This window comes from Podarcis cretensis (assembly GCF_951804945.1).
Source record: "Podarcis cretensis genome assembly, chromosome: 10".
NCBI classification, from domain to species: Eukaryota; Metazoa; Chordata; class Lepidosauria; order Squamata; family Lacertidae; genus Podarcis; species Podarcis cretensis.
This window is the reverse complement of record NC_137179.1, coordinates 36,135,642-36,150,499: the sequence shown is the minus strand read 5'-3', so window position 1 is coordinate 36,150,499 and position 14,858 is coordinate 36,135,642. Positions and strand designations below refer to the sequence as shown.

Sequence of the window (14,858 nt, the reverse complement as noted above, 5' to 3'; positions counted from 1 at the left end):
AGCATCACTGAATCGAAACAACTTAATACCATTTAAGTGGAGAAGAAAATATACAAAATCTACTGTTAAAAGTCCCCACCGCTACAGCTAGTTAGTGGCCAAAGGCCTATCTAAACAAAAGAGTCTTTGCCTGCTGCTGGAGGGAAAACAGAGAGGGGACCAGTCTAGCCTCCCATGGAAGCATGTTCCACAATCTGGGCACATCTTCCAAGAAGGCCCTCTATTGTGGCCCAATGCACATGGCAGGACCAAGAGAAAAGCCTGCTTGAAATATATCAAAAGGTGGAGTGGCTCATATTGGAAAATACAACCCCTCAGATAGCTTGGACCCAAGCTGTATATGGCTTTAGACGTCATAACCATCACTTTGAATTCTGCTAGGTGGGCAGCAGCTGGGACCGAACGACGGGAGCTCACACTGCCGCGGGGATTCGAACCGCCGACCATGTGATCAGCAAGTCCTAGGCGCTGAGGTTTTACCCACAGCGCCACCCACGTCCCTAGTTACTAAAGTCTAGTTACTAAAGGTTAATTAATTAAAGGACATATATAACCATTGCAAGGGACGCGGGTGGCGCTGTGGGTTAAACCACAGAGCCTAGGACTTGCCGATCAGAAGGTCGGCGGTTCAAATCCCCATGACGGAGTGAACTCCCGTTGCTCGGTCCCTGCTCCTGCCAATCTAGCAGTTCAAAAGCACGTCAAAGTGCAAGTAGATAAATAGGGAAGGTAAATGGCGTTTCCGTGCAGTATTCTCATTCTCCAGAAGCGGCTTAGTCATGCTGGCCACATGACCCGGAAGCTGTACGCTGGCTCCCTTGGCCAATAAAGCGAGATGAGTGCCATAACCCCAGTCGGTCACGACTGGACCTGATGGTCAGGGGTCCCTTTACCTTTACCTATAACCATTGCACTTGTTATTGTAACAGAACTCATTGCCACTGAACCTTATTCATGGAGGATACATCTACTAACCATGATGGTTTTTCCTCTCATTCACACTTGGAGGCAGTAACATTTCTGAGGACCAGTTGCTGGAAACAGCAAGAGGGCAGTGTGGACTTGTGCTCAAGCTTTTTAAATTTTATTTTAAGCTCATTATGTTAGGGACTTAAGTTTCAATTTGGTCTGGGACATTTTAAGTTGCTTTGATAGGTTGCATCTACACACATCATATGAGCAGCGCATCAAGTAGAGATAGATGAGGAATTTGATTCAATCTGCATTTAAAGGCAAACCTACCTAATTTGCTCTTCCTGAAATAATACGCACAGCAAAATGCAGCCATCCTTCAAAAGCCTCCCTTCTCTTAACTTTTCAGTGCATGTCTTCAGCTAAGTAATATGTACAAAATTTTCGCATAGTATTTGTACAATATAACAGGAGATCTAAAATCTAGTGGCTTAAAAGTGTGTGGATCTAAAAAGCTGGGGAAATGAAAAGGTGCCAAAGAAGGTACCTCTCCAGGGAGGGTGTTATATAATTGTGATTAATAATTACGATTAACTTAATTTATTACTTGCCTTTCGCTCTAAGGTCCCAGAGCAAGGTATAACAATTTAAATTACATTAAAAACAGTTTTAAATAACTTAAAATCAGAAAATAAGGTGAGTCCTAAAAAATTCACAGCTTGCCACAATCCAAAACTTAGACCAAGATTTCTTTTCCTTTTTTTAAATAGAATGCAGTTTTGCCCAGGGTTATCTTTTATTTCCCTCCAAGGCCTACAATATTGGTGTCCCAGCAGATGCAGGGAAATTCAGTGTTTTGAATTTACATGTGGAAATCTCAGAACCTGTATTTTGCATTTTAAAAATGTACAGAGTAATGAATTTATGTGAAATTTTCAGTTAAGTGCTAGGCAAGTAATTCTTTCCCCCAGATAATACCAAGTAGGCATGCAAGTTGGAAACAGCATGCCTTGATTTTTTGTGTTATTGAGTATTATTGGCTAGTAAAAATGTTTCTGTTGCACAACTAATATTGTGAACAGCTTTACCCAGTTTAAGATGACTGCTTGGGATCCATGACCTTAAAATGTTTAGCATGGCTGCTGGTAAACCAAAACTCTATTCTGTCACACTATCTACACTGTGTACATTTGTTTGATATGATTTTAATATATATGAGTCCAGAAGCACATATAGGACATAAGCTTGTCAAGATATATTATCTGTCTGTGGAAGAAATGAATGCATGCTCAAAATGGGTAAAATTACTCAAACACAGAAGGACTTTTTATTCTACAGTTTTCCCAGGAGGATTTGAAACCAATTTTGGGTGTCTGTTACAGCTGACCTTTGAAAGAATAAATTAGGTTTTCAAGATTTCTCAGATGTGTAGCCAAAAGGGAGCTGTCTAGTTACATGCATTTTTAAACATCTGCTAGCAGAATCTAAGATCAAAATGCAAAATCTTTGGCTCCGTGATAGTCCCTTGAGGACCTGGGGAATCTCTGAACTTATAAACCAGAAGCACTTTTAGACATGCAGTGTTTTCTGCACAGAAAACTGTTCTTTTAAAAAAAAAAGTGTGATTGAACAAATAGCATTGTGGTTAAATCAAGAAACAAATATGTGGAAACTCATCTGTGTGTTTTGTTTTCCCAGAAACACTATTGGAATTTGAACCATGCATGACAAAGTAATTCATTCAGTTTCCATTTCCCACCCTTCCTTCAATAATGAACCGAAGGAGATGAAGGTTTACTAATTTTATCTTAGCACCAACATCACAAGTAGATGAGGTTGAAAAATTGAGAATAGCGCAAAGCAAGCCAATGAACTTAATGGTCGAGCAAGGATTTGAACTTGAGTCACCTTGGTGTAAGTTCATCTCTTATACTGTGCACTGCATTGCATATGATGAATATATAGTATCACAATTATATCAAAAATGTTGAGGGAATTATGATGTATTTGCCATATACTTTGGGATCCATTCAGTGTCTAACATTTGCTTGTCACAGGACTTAATAGAGGCTTCTCAAATCTATTTGTCACCCAGCCAAACACACCTAGCGTACACATTTCCAGTAATTTACAATGTGCCACCAAAAATCATCCAGAAAATTTGGATATGACAGTACACAACTGAAACCACCACAATAGGAAAATTCTATTCATATGCTTTCCGTTTGGCAAGATAGTACCATGCCACATGCTGCCTTTTATTCAGTTCAAACAACACAATCACTGTGGCTGACACACACACACACACACACACACACACAGATGATACAGTCAGCACAACTATTTTAGGGCCAATAAACACAAAACTAACAGCCCACAGAATCTGCTTTAAATATCTCTGTGTGGCTGATTCCTCCACTTGGTAATTCTGTCCCACACCTAGAACGAAGAGTCAAGATAGAGATATGGTTAAAAAGTAATGAGATTGCTTTCGTATTTGCACGTTGAGGTCCCCAAGCCACCCCAAATAAAAACACAATTCACACTTAATTTTTGTTTAAGGTTTTTGGCATAATTTTGGCCGAAACTTTATTAAAATACAAAAAATGTGAGTGTTTGCTTAGGCACTGGTTGCGACTATCTGACCCCGCTGGGGACAGACTGACATTCACACGACCGCGAAAGTCAGGAAGGGAAAACATTTTGGGGAGAGCGATGGAGAAGGGGACCTTCCCTCACCTCTGCCCAAATGCTCCCAGGGGCTCTTGCGTGGCCCTAGCCCTTTGTCAGGGGTTCGGACAAAAGCATGGCGAGCCCCTGGATTCCTTTAATGGAATACCCTTGCAGCAGCAGCATTAGAGGGGCAGGCACAGCCAACCCATGCCCCTCCACCAACCAATTCATAAAACCAATGCCTAACCACAACCTTACAAGTTGTGACGATTTGCTACGCAGTAGGCAAAAACCAAATGGTACCAGCCAATCAGCCAAATGGACAAAATTCCTACCGGGCCCCTGCCCCAAAAGCAAATGACCCCATGACAGGCATAGCAAGGTCAACACGAACAACCCTAAATGAAGGGAGGGTGGGCGGGCAATCTGATGAGCGCAGCGAAAAGAGGAAGCTCAATGCTGCGCACAGGTGTTTTAACATTTCAAGCTGTCAATCACGAAATGGCAACATCAAAATCTCCCCCACGACAAGGAGAGCCCAATCACAGTAGTGGCCAACTCAATTTTTCCCGCCCAGCAACAGTGGGGTGTCTCGCTAGCCCCCACCGCAACATGTGCTCTCCATGAAGGAAAACATGCTTTGTCTAAATGCTTTCTTTTCCCTGGATTAAGTCCTTTCTCAAGAGTTGCTTGTTTTGAAATTCCCAAATCACTTTTGCCCTGCCTAGTCAGTCATCTGATCCTTCCCTAGCCAATCCCCCCATCTTATATGACTCCCTAACCTCTTCCCAGTCTTCCCTGCTGTGTCTGATAGTCCTCTGAGTAAGTAACAATGCCACTTAGTGTTTGAAACATACTGCTCATGCAGTAAAGAGTAAGAGCCTCCCAGTATAAATCTTGGGGCTTTATGACCTTGAGAAACATGTAAGCTCTTTCTAAAATGCAGTGAATAATATAACATTACCTTATTATAACAACCTTTGGTGGATTAATTATCTGTAAAAATGTAACACTGTATATTGTATATTCATTTTAAGTGAATCTAATATTCTACCCATCTGCTCTGTTTAAAGTATATTGTCCAAGGTATTCTGTGAATTAATTTGTGTTGAAAATAGGGTTTTGATTTCTACATTATTGTTTACTTCTCAGTAGCTGGTTGAATGAAATAGCTTTGTCATATCAGTTTTATAGTACAGTGGTACCTCAGGTTACAGACGCTTCAGGTTACAGACGCTTCAGGTTACAGACGCTTCAGGTTACAGACGCTTCAGCTTACAGACTCCGCTAACCCAGAAATAGTACCTCGGGTTAAGAACTTTGCTTCAGGATGAGAACAGAAATTGCACAGCAGCGGCGTGGTGGCAGCGGGAGGTACCTCAGGTTAAGAACGGACTTCCAGAACGAATCAAGTTCTTAACCCGAGCTACCACTGTATTGCTTATTAATTTATCCAACAATTTATATGCTACTTATATTTAAGAGAAAAAATATATTAAATGTATTTCATTAAAATCTTTAATAAAAAATATTATTCAAATTTACAACTTATCTTAAAACATTACAAATAAAAATCAAATAGAGAAAAACTAGAAAAAAATCACAACTAACAACTAAACAGTGAATCCCAACAGTAAAACAACTAGAATAGAATGAAAATTCTATGTTTTAGAACATATAGAACTAAATAAAATCTTCCGTAAAAATCAGATTAAGTATTACAAATGAAAATTAACTACAAAATATAAATTCCACATGTTAAAAATAAAATAGTTGACAACTAAGCAAAATGAAATAGTAATAGCCGCCCAGAGTGGTTGGGGAAACCCAGCCAGATGGGCAGGGTACAAATAATAATAATAATAATAATAATAATAATAATAATAATAATATTCATTTTGAAAACAGTCTAAAAAGAAACATCCTATCCCTTTCTGCTTCCAAGATTTATACAATGATCCCCAAATAAATTTCATTGTATGGAAGGTAAATAAAATGTTTGGAAGATTTTCATTACCATCACATTACCAAAATGTAAAACAACTCAAAAATTTCTTACAAGGTTACCCCCTCGTCATAGCTCCCTGTTCCACAGTAACCTGTAGCTTCATTTATCCACAGAAGCGAAGCCTAGAATAATCAGCTTCCCACCAAACAGATGATCCTCAATCAGTGTCAATAGGATGCTGGGAGTGATCACATCCTTTTGCCATGATTAACATAGGCTTTGGCCAAACAATTGATGGAACACCTGTCTGGCTGCAGACAGGATCAGGAGGCCCTCCTATCATTAGGGTCCTCCAAGCTTGCTAACCAATGGGAGGTAGCTTAGCTACTCATTGAAGCTAGGTGGCCTATGCCTCTTCTTGGAATCGAAGAGTGTCAAGTGCATAATAGTTGTAAGAGTGGCTGCAGGTGGCATTGTGCTCATCTCCCAGCCAAACACAGTAGGCTAGAGTTTGCCTTCCCCATCTGCAGCCAGGCATTTCATTAAATGCTGTACATGCCTAATGATTGTCTTTGTATGCTGTTTTGGACTTTTGAAAATGAGTTCCCAATCAGAAGCAACATTGTCAAAGCCTGGCCTTGAAAGAGGCTTTTGCACCTTTTATCGCTGCTGGGAGACGAGGAATATGAACATGCAAATTTGTTTGCCATTTTCAAGACTGTTTTCAGTGCTGAATTACCAAATAGGCAGAGTAGGCACCGGTCTATGGGCCCCATGCTTTTTAGGGGCACCGCAACAACAGATCAAAATAATATTGATGATCATGAAAGAAAATTATAATCAAGCTTTCTTAGTTCAATGTTATCCCACTCAAGCATGCAAACGAGCCTCAATATTTCAACTGCCCGGGACTTCCACAGGGTTTAATCCAGCACTGACTGTTGTGATAGAAGGAGCTATGTAAATCTTCCTTCTGCATGGCATATAGCTAGTCAAGACAAAAGGGGATTTTTTTGGCTTGGGGGATTGTAACTGTAGTGGAAAGTTGAAATGCATAACGGTAGCTTTAATATGTCTGTTTCCTCCCCAGCTTTGCAGCTCTTAAAGAGATGGGGATTTGCAAGTTTTTGAGATCCTTCAGGATAACAACTTATCACTTATTTATCCAAATTATTTGTATATCACTTTTAAAACAGAAGTCACCAAGGTGGTGAACATCATAATAACTCAAAGACACACATGGAAACACCAGTACAGTATAACAATTAACATCTGTCACATTGAATGTAAGCCTGACTAAAAGAGGAGCCTAGTCTAAGATGACTAATATTGGAAGAACCAGAATGCTTACTGGCTTTTAAAATCAGCTGTTATTATAAAATAAAGCCACATCTCCATTGTGGATATAAGCCTGTTTTCAGGCTTATAAATGTAGCCCTCCAGGTTATTAAAGAAAAGTATAGGAACTAGTGTTGTGTGAAGGTGCTGGGAATGTTATACAGATCATTCTTGCTCTTGAAGCTCCACTGGGCTCAGTGGGCCTTATTCCTATATATGCCTCTTAGTGTCCTTAAAGAGCTAAGCATTTTAGATTCCAACTGGGAAACGCTATGATTTATACCACTTCTGAGTTTGCAGTGTAGAGAATCCAACAAATTACTACTCAACCTACACTAGTTTATTTGGGTAATTTGTGTACTGTAATGTTTTCAAAAATCACATAAAAATGTCCACCCACCTAGCACCTAATCATTGTCTAGTTCTTTCTGTCTGGTCAGTATGTTTGCTAAGAAGATTGGCTCCACATCAAGGTGTTTATAAAGCACTTATGTGATATCTAAAAATATTGCTGTGATTTTTCAGCTCTGCTTACAGAACCATTTACACTTCCCTTGTGGTATAGTTAACAAACAACAGCTTCAGATAGGCTCTGTTTATACATTTCAGAAGGAGTCCTAAGCAGAATCCAGATCCTGAATGCTTTATTTTTTGTTACTTTTCTATACCACCCATCCCCTGGCTGGTTTATATATTTGCTAATACAAAATAGAAATTAAAAACTTTCAATGAAGGAGAGTCCACAACCACCCGAAGGAAACCATTCCAGATCATTGAGTTGGAAGTGATTCCGTGGGTTATCTAGACCAAACTCCTGCAATTCAGGAATCTCCACTATCAGTCTCAACTAATGATGGAATGCTCTGTCACATACCCCTCAACTGTCCCAGGAAAACTGGGACAACCCATTTTTTCCATACAAGAGTGCGGTGGCCATTTTGGGTGCTGTGATCTCGTGCCATTGCATGATCTCCTATGGGTGACATGACTCCCCCTGGAGCGAGGCCCGGAAGATGCAAGGAAATTCTCTTTGTGTGTCTAGTCTTGCCCTCATGCTATCTTGAGCCCAACAGGAGAGCTTCATGGGTGCCCTCCCAAACCCCCACTATGTTTTGCACCATTCAGGTTCTACTTTGTCTCTATGAACTGTATGACTTGTGCCGTCCCTTTCTCACACTATGTTGACAAGCAGGACCAGACTGGGGGACAAGCTCTGGATGGATGTGTCAGTGAGTGCAAGGCACAGATGAGATACATCTAATGGCTCCTTAAAATGATCATCTGGATGTACTGTTAAAACCAGTGACATCACTGAAGCTCATAATCGGATGCTGTAGAAATCAGATGTGTTATTTCCCTCAAAAGTTCTTCTACAGCTCAGAATGAAAGTCTCACTTTTGTATGCGCCCAAAGGGTACTTTTTAAAACTTTAAATATACTCTTAGCCCAAGTCCTGGATCCCAATTAGGGTTTACATAAACCTAAGGAAATTCCCACCACCACCATCTTAGAGGTTTATTAAAAGGCTTTATGGACTGGTTGACAAGCCTAGTGACACTCCAATGCATTGTGTGGTGTTGGGGGAGGGAAATGTGCAACCCCTTAACTTGACTGGGAAGCTTTCAGACCCAGATAGCGGGTAACAAAAGCAAAGTTTTTCATTACAGGCAATGCTCACTGTCCTTGCCACCCATGTTTTCGACCTGTGTAGCATGGCAAAAAGAGTGAAAACTTCTTCCCAGGTGCCTACTTCTTCAGGGCAAATTACAACAGTAATTACCAAGTTCCGAATCACAATGAGCGGAATTAAATCCTCTTGAAAACCATTCCACAAAATTTAGTAATCCACCTTATGTTAGTGATTGATAGCCTTTGCAAGGTGGTCACTTGACCCTTTATGTGTCCACTCAACTGCTTCGATTTTGTGGAACTGATGCTGTTGCAGTTGCTTTGTAGTATTTATTCCACAGTTGTAAGAAATTAAACCTACATGCTGAAACTCCCTGCCTATTGTCATCAGTCAGACACCTTCACTGTACTCTTTTTGGCACCTACTTAAAATATGTTTGTTTAGGCATTCAAGACATGTTGGTTTTAATTATGGTTAAATGTTTTCACTGTTTTTATTGACAATTTTAATGTTTATTGTAAACTGCTTACAGTTTTTACTATAATCAAGTAGTATATAAATATTGTTAAATACGCACCCAAGTCCTACCCAACACCCTGGTTGACTGGGGGTAATTCTTATTTTGCTGCAGTGGCCTGGTTTCTAAATGATACTTACATTGATTAGAAAGTCACTTTAAAAAGGCTTTCTCCCACTTTCTGTAGTGTATCTATGACATTTAATTGTGATATATTGGCAACTAGAATTCCAATCCTATAAGCAAATACTTGGTAGCAAGCACTATTGAATGAAATGAGAGTTGCATCTGGGTAACTGTGTACAGGGTCATACTGTTAGCCACAGATACAGATGCAAATTCTTCTCTATCATTCTATAATGTGACATGTTTGATTAAGTCAAAAGGCTTTTTGCAGCTTTTATTAGCAGAAGCATTCAAGACCCTACTGACAATGACATGGAGAATGGCTTAATTTAGAATAAGCTTGAAAGAAAACAAATACACAGTGTGATGAAAATTAATCAAGGGAATATCAAGTCAACACTTTAATATGAACATAATTATGTTTGGCAGAATGGGTGTTCTTCTGGATTTAGCTTTCATACCTTAACTCATGCTTTGCCACAGATTAACTGTTCTGTTCAAACAAAGTGCATTTAATGTGTTCTCTGTCAAATGAGTACTACACCTGCTCAGACAGTCTGGCCTTATTTTGAATTGGGTCCTGCTTTCATTGAACTGGGCCTGACGTGACATGGGGTTCACACTCTGCTCCCACTACTATCCAGGATCTCTATCAGCCCTCTAGATTTCCTCATGCAAAAGAAGGAGGAAACTATAGCCTGAGGAGGAGGTAACCTGGTGGCAGGGGAGACCCCTCACACACATCAGAGAGGACCTGCAAGTAGGGATGGGGAAATCTGTTAATTTTAGTTTCTCTTGGGCTCTCATTTTTCCAATCTTAAATTCACTTATACACATTTCCACATTAGTCTGCAATTTTTATTTTTTGTATGCAGTACAATTTTGAATGCATTTCCCCCAATATACACATTTTTTTGCAAAGCACTTTCCTGTAATATAATACATTTTTATGCACACTTTACCCAATCATGTGTGTTTTTGTACACGTTGCTTGACTGGAGAATGCATTGCAAAATCTGGAGAAGGGCAATTTCCAAATGTATGGGTTGTGTGTCAGCTGATGTATTGTTTCGGAAAGTGTGAATTTTGTTTGCCTTAAAATGTGAACAGAATTTCTCTCTCATCTTTACTTGTAAAACTTAGTTGAAAATGATGTGACTCATTTCTTGCCAGGGATCTTTGGACTCATAGTTTTTTTCCAGCTAATGAGAAACTGTGTCGAGCCCATTCTCTATAGTAGTGAGTCCTGTCTGCCACCTGTTGCCTTCTTCTGTTTAAATCTGCCAAGAGGTTCTGTTTTGTGGTTGGCTTAGGAATGGTGCATGGCTGGGGGACTTGCAGGGAACTGCACTTCCTCCATTTGAGCTTCCCAAACATTCCTACTGACTACTCAGAAAGCCCCCCTTTCCCCCAAGTATTCAACAGGAATGTTGAAAAATCAAAATAGTTTCTGGAGTAAGCTGTGTCAGGGGTGGCCTCACATGTCACTAGTTCCTTTTCAAACTACAATGTCATATTTGTAGTGGAAAATAGTCTTTGTCCTTTCATTCCCCCCCCCCCACATTTGCAAAGAAAGAAAGTTATCCAAAATAATCTGTCTCACACACACCTTGTCTTTTCGCTCTGCAGAAACTACAGGTTTATTGAACGGCTCATCGATCCTTCTGAGTTGAATCCACTTAGAGCAAAATGGCTGCAGGAAATCTGCTCGTATATTCCAGTCAGCCCCACAGAACGGGGCTGCTTTCTTCAGGATTGGACACAGGTGTGTCAGAAAACATTGGGAACATAACTCATTATTGATTTTTCATTAATGTTTGACAAGTGAAGTTGGAGGCAGAAATACAATGACCGTTACCCTTGATACAAAAGATTATATGAAATAAATGTCACTGTGAAAATCTCTTTAGTATACCAACCCACAAGCCCAGCTCTTCACATGTTTACTAAGGTGTAAGTCCCAAATAGGGACGCGGGTTGCACTGTGGGTTAAACCACAGAGCCTAGGACTTGCCGATCAGAAGGTCGGCAGTTCGAATCCCCACGGCGGGGTGAGCTCCCGTTGCTCGGTCCCTGCTCCTGCCAACCTAGCAGTTTGAAAGCACGTCAAAGTGCAAGTAGATAAATAGGTAACGCTCTGGCGGGAAGGTAAACAGCGTTTCCGTGCGCTGCTCTGGTTCGCCAGAAGTGGCTTAGTCATGCTGGCCACATGACCCAGAAGCTGTACGCTGGCTCCCTCGGCCAATAAAGCGAGATGAGCACCGCAACCCCAGAGTCGGTCACGACTGGACCTAATGGTCAGGGGTCCCTTTACCTTTAAGTCCCATTGAAGAGAACATGTGTAAGACTTCTGCCAGCAATCTGTGGCCCTCCAGTTTATTGTTTTCTAAACATTTCTTTAATAACTGGGTGGTTGTTCCAATCTCCAGCTGTAATTAGTTGGATAGATTCTATAGCCTTTTTTTTTGCTTAGAAGCAACAGGGCTTGGTACTTTGCATCTTCACCTAAAAGATCTCAGGTCACTGAGCAGGGAAATGTTTCTGCATGGGAAAATGTGTGAAAGTTGGTAGAAGGAAAACTGGCATGCACGGTGGTTGGCAATGGTGAGTTGGGTTTCCTCAGCTTGCTGGACTAGGTTCTATAAAGTCTGCTAGTATTCAGTGAGTTCCCATGTTTAGATTTCCAAAACATTTTAGTGAAATGTGCCATACACATAGACCCACATAGAAATGGGCTTATTAACACTTTGGCTCTGTGTCCTCTACTGCATTATGAGATATAAAATACCTATACCTAATTTAAGGAATGTTGGAATTTGTAACATTTTGAAGAGATGTTTGATAAACACCGAACATCATAAGCCTTGTTTCAGCTGTTTGCCGTTTGTTTTTTATTTGCCAAAAAGCTGCCTCTTCCATTTGGTTTTATTAGCATTATTTGATTCTGACCCAGTCATTCGGATGCTTTTACTGGAAAATTTACTCTTTGTCAGTGATGTGAAAGATGAAAACCATTAGTACATATAAGCACTGAAACCCAAACCAGTACTTGGTATTTTGCAGGACCAGGAATGAAATTCCATTAACTTTGCACTGAACTATCAATTATCTAAAATGTTTAATTTGTGCAGCATGTCTAGCAGACTGCAAGCATTATTATATTTGTAGCTTGTATTGTGTGTTTGCAACTGCATTTTTGAAAGACGATCAGGGCTCCTCCAACTGACCTATTTATACAGCTTTCACCCTGATTTGCTTGCACAAAGTCTGTGTGATGTTCAGACTATGCCCAGTCTTTATTGAGCATTTCGTCTGATTTGTTATATGACAATGAGCTTTCATCCTGCTTTGTTTGTGAGGAATATATACATATTCCCCTTAACCATTCATTCTTCCCACACTTTTTAGTTGTATTTGCCCCCAAACTTCTCTAATACAAAGATCTGTTTGTTTGTTTTTAAAGTGCAGCTCTTGCGCTAGGCTGACAAAGCACTTTAATCTACTTTTATTGTGCAAACCTAACGGTCTGGTGTGCACTTGAATCTCTCCTGCAAAATAGTGATGGCCTGGAGTATTGTTGAGATGGGCCAGAATAGTTGCATTAGAATTTTGAGGAAATAAATTTCCCTTCAATAAATAATCCCATATAGTTGCACCTCCGCTTACGTATCCCTCCAGTTACGTAAACTTTGGGATACATAAGTTGCAACCCCAGGAGTATATTTCCGGGTTTTTGCCGCGCACGCATGCAGTCTTTCCGGTTGCAAAAGCATTGGGATCCTTCCAGACCTCCAGAACGTATCCCATCCACAACTGGAGGTACCACTGTATTTTAAAAAAATTCCCACAGTGAGAAACTTATACTTTCTGGCCCCTTACGCGTCTCCAAGAACACATCTATCTGATCAAGTTCCCAACCAGCTCAGCTGGGAACTGGAGCACCTTTCATAAATGAAGAGCAGGAACTTCTTGGTGATACTTAAATCGGGATACTTAATGATCACTCAGGGTTGCCATATTTCAAAAAGTGAAAAAATAATTTTATTCTTTTGCCAAAATCGTTGAGTTCCAATACGTCCGAATTTTCCCAGACATTTTTAGCAATTTCCACCCAGACGCTGCTTCCAAATGTAGTATTCAGGCTATGTTCAGAAAACTCTGGACGTATGGCAACCCTGATTTATTCTCTGTGCACTTTAGGAACTTGGTTCTGTTTTGTATGAAGTGCTGAGCATAGAGATATAGTGATATAACTGCATGGAACTGAACTGAAAGAAACAAAAAGAAGCCTGTGGGTTCAGAATGGCAGTGTGATATTGCCTGCATGTTCTTGCATTGTTCTCCATGCAACTAGAAGCCAAACGTTCTAGCTTATTGTGATTGATCAGGAAAGACCCACAGGCTTGTGCATGCTGCCTGATTGCTCCTGCAAGTGGCTTCTTATTATGTCCAAATCAGACATGGTGGTCTTGCTTTTAGACCTATTGCTCACTCTTCACTTAAAAATGAGGCACAAATTGGAAATGCAACTAGGTAAAATAAGACAAGGGAACACCCTATATTTATATTGCTTTCGCCAATGTGCAAACCTCACCCGTCTTGTGGTCCTCTGTTCTCCCCATTTACCCATTTGTTTTTTAGTTGGGTGGGTTAGGGCTCCAGGACAGGCCAAAGAATGAGACTGTGTGGGATGTGGGAAACTCCACAAAATTCTATGCAGATTTATCCTGTGAAATGTTAATTCCTAAATGGTACCTAGTCATAGTGGATTCCAAACAGGAAAAAGTGGCACCATAAAGCCTAAAAACACATTTCTTGGGGTGTGAGTTTTTGTATGCTGTGTTGTGCATCTGATTAAGTAGACTGAACAACACCAAATTTATACCGCAGTAGATATGCTAAGCTTTAAGGTATGCAGGACCTCCACATCTCTTGGTCTGTTGGTCTTCCAATAGATTTTAGTACAGTACTACAGTCTTTCTCTGCCCCCCTCCATCTCTCTCTCTCTCTCTCTCTCTCTCTCTCTCTCTCTCTCTCACACACACACACACACACACACACAGTCCTATTGATAACAAAATGCACTCTAATTTGCTAGGGAAAATATATTTTCTGGCTAGGCTGTCCTATATTCTATATTTTCCTCCCTAGTAATTTTCCTTGCTTTGTTATTTTCTTTAGCTTTCCAGCAATGTTGTGAATGGAGGAATATCCGTCATGCATGTGTAAATTGTAGGAGACGTCTTAAAGAATTTTATAGATCTCCTATCATGTGTGCGCACAATGTCACTCAACTTTACTGCCAGGTAAGGAATTTGTTTTGATTAAGTTACAAAAAGCTGAAAAGATATAATGTTCTTTTTAAAGCTATAATTTTGAAGTATAAGTGGGTGCATCCCTATGTTTCCCCCTGAAAAAATTATGAAGAATTGGAAAGGCGTGCACTCTTAAGGATAAATTGCTCTCAAGAGACGAACATGCTGGTTTTTTAAATGCAAATATGTCAGTAAAAGGTTTATTCAGCAGCATTTTCTAAGTTTTTTACAGTGATTTAGGGAGTGCCATTTGAGCTGCAGTTACTAATAATTCGGCTGATTTTAATGACCATTCTGTATAAGGTGATCATGGGGGGGGGGGGGCGCTACATGAGACCAATTCTCTGCAAAAATAAATAGTAGTGCAGGTTATGTGCTGGGTGTCTATGCAGATCAGAT

The 14,858-nt window shown here is 40.2% G+C and overlaps 1 long non-coding RNA gene across 2 annotated transcripts in view; it reads left to right on the top strand.

Moving 5' to 3' along the window:
* LOC307224806 overlaps positions 1 to 14,858 on the top strand; it is a 102,387-nt gene that overhangs the window by 22,624 nt on the left and 64,905 nt on the right. For both annotated transcript variants that reach the window (XR_013842747.1, XR_013842748.1), the window contains exons 2-3: positions 10,774 to 10,909; positions 14,326 to 14,450. This is a non-coding gene — a long non-coding RNA (uncharacterized lncRNA). The remainder of the gene's footprint in view (positions 1 to 10,773; positions 10,910 to 14,325; positions 14,451 to 14,858) is intronic.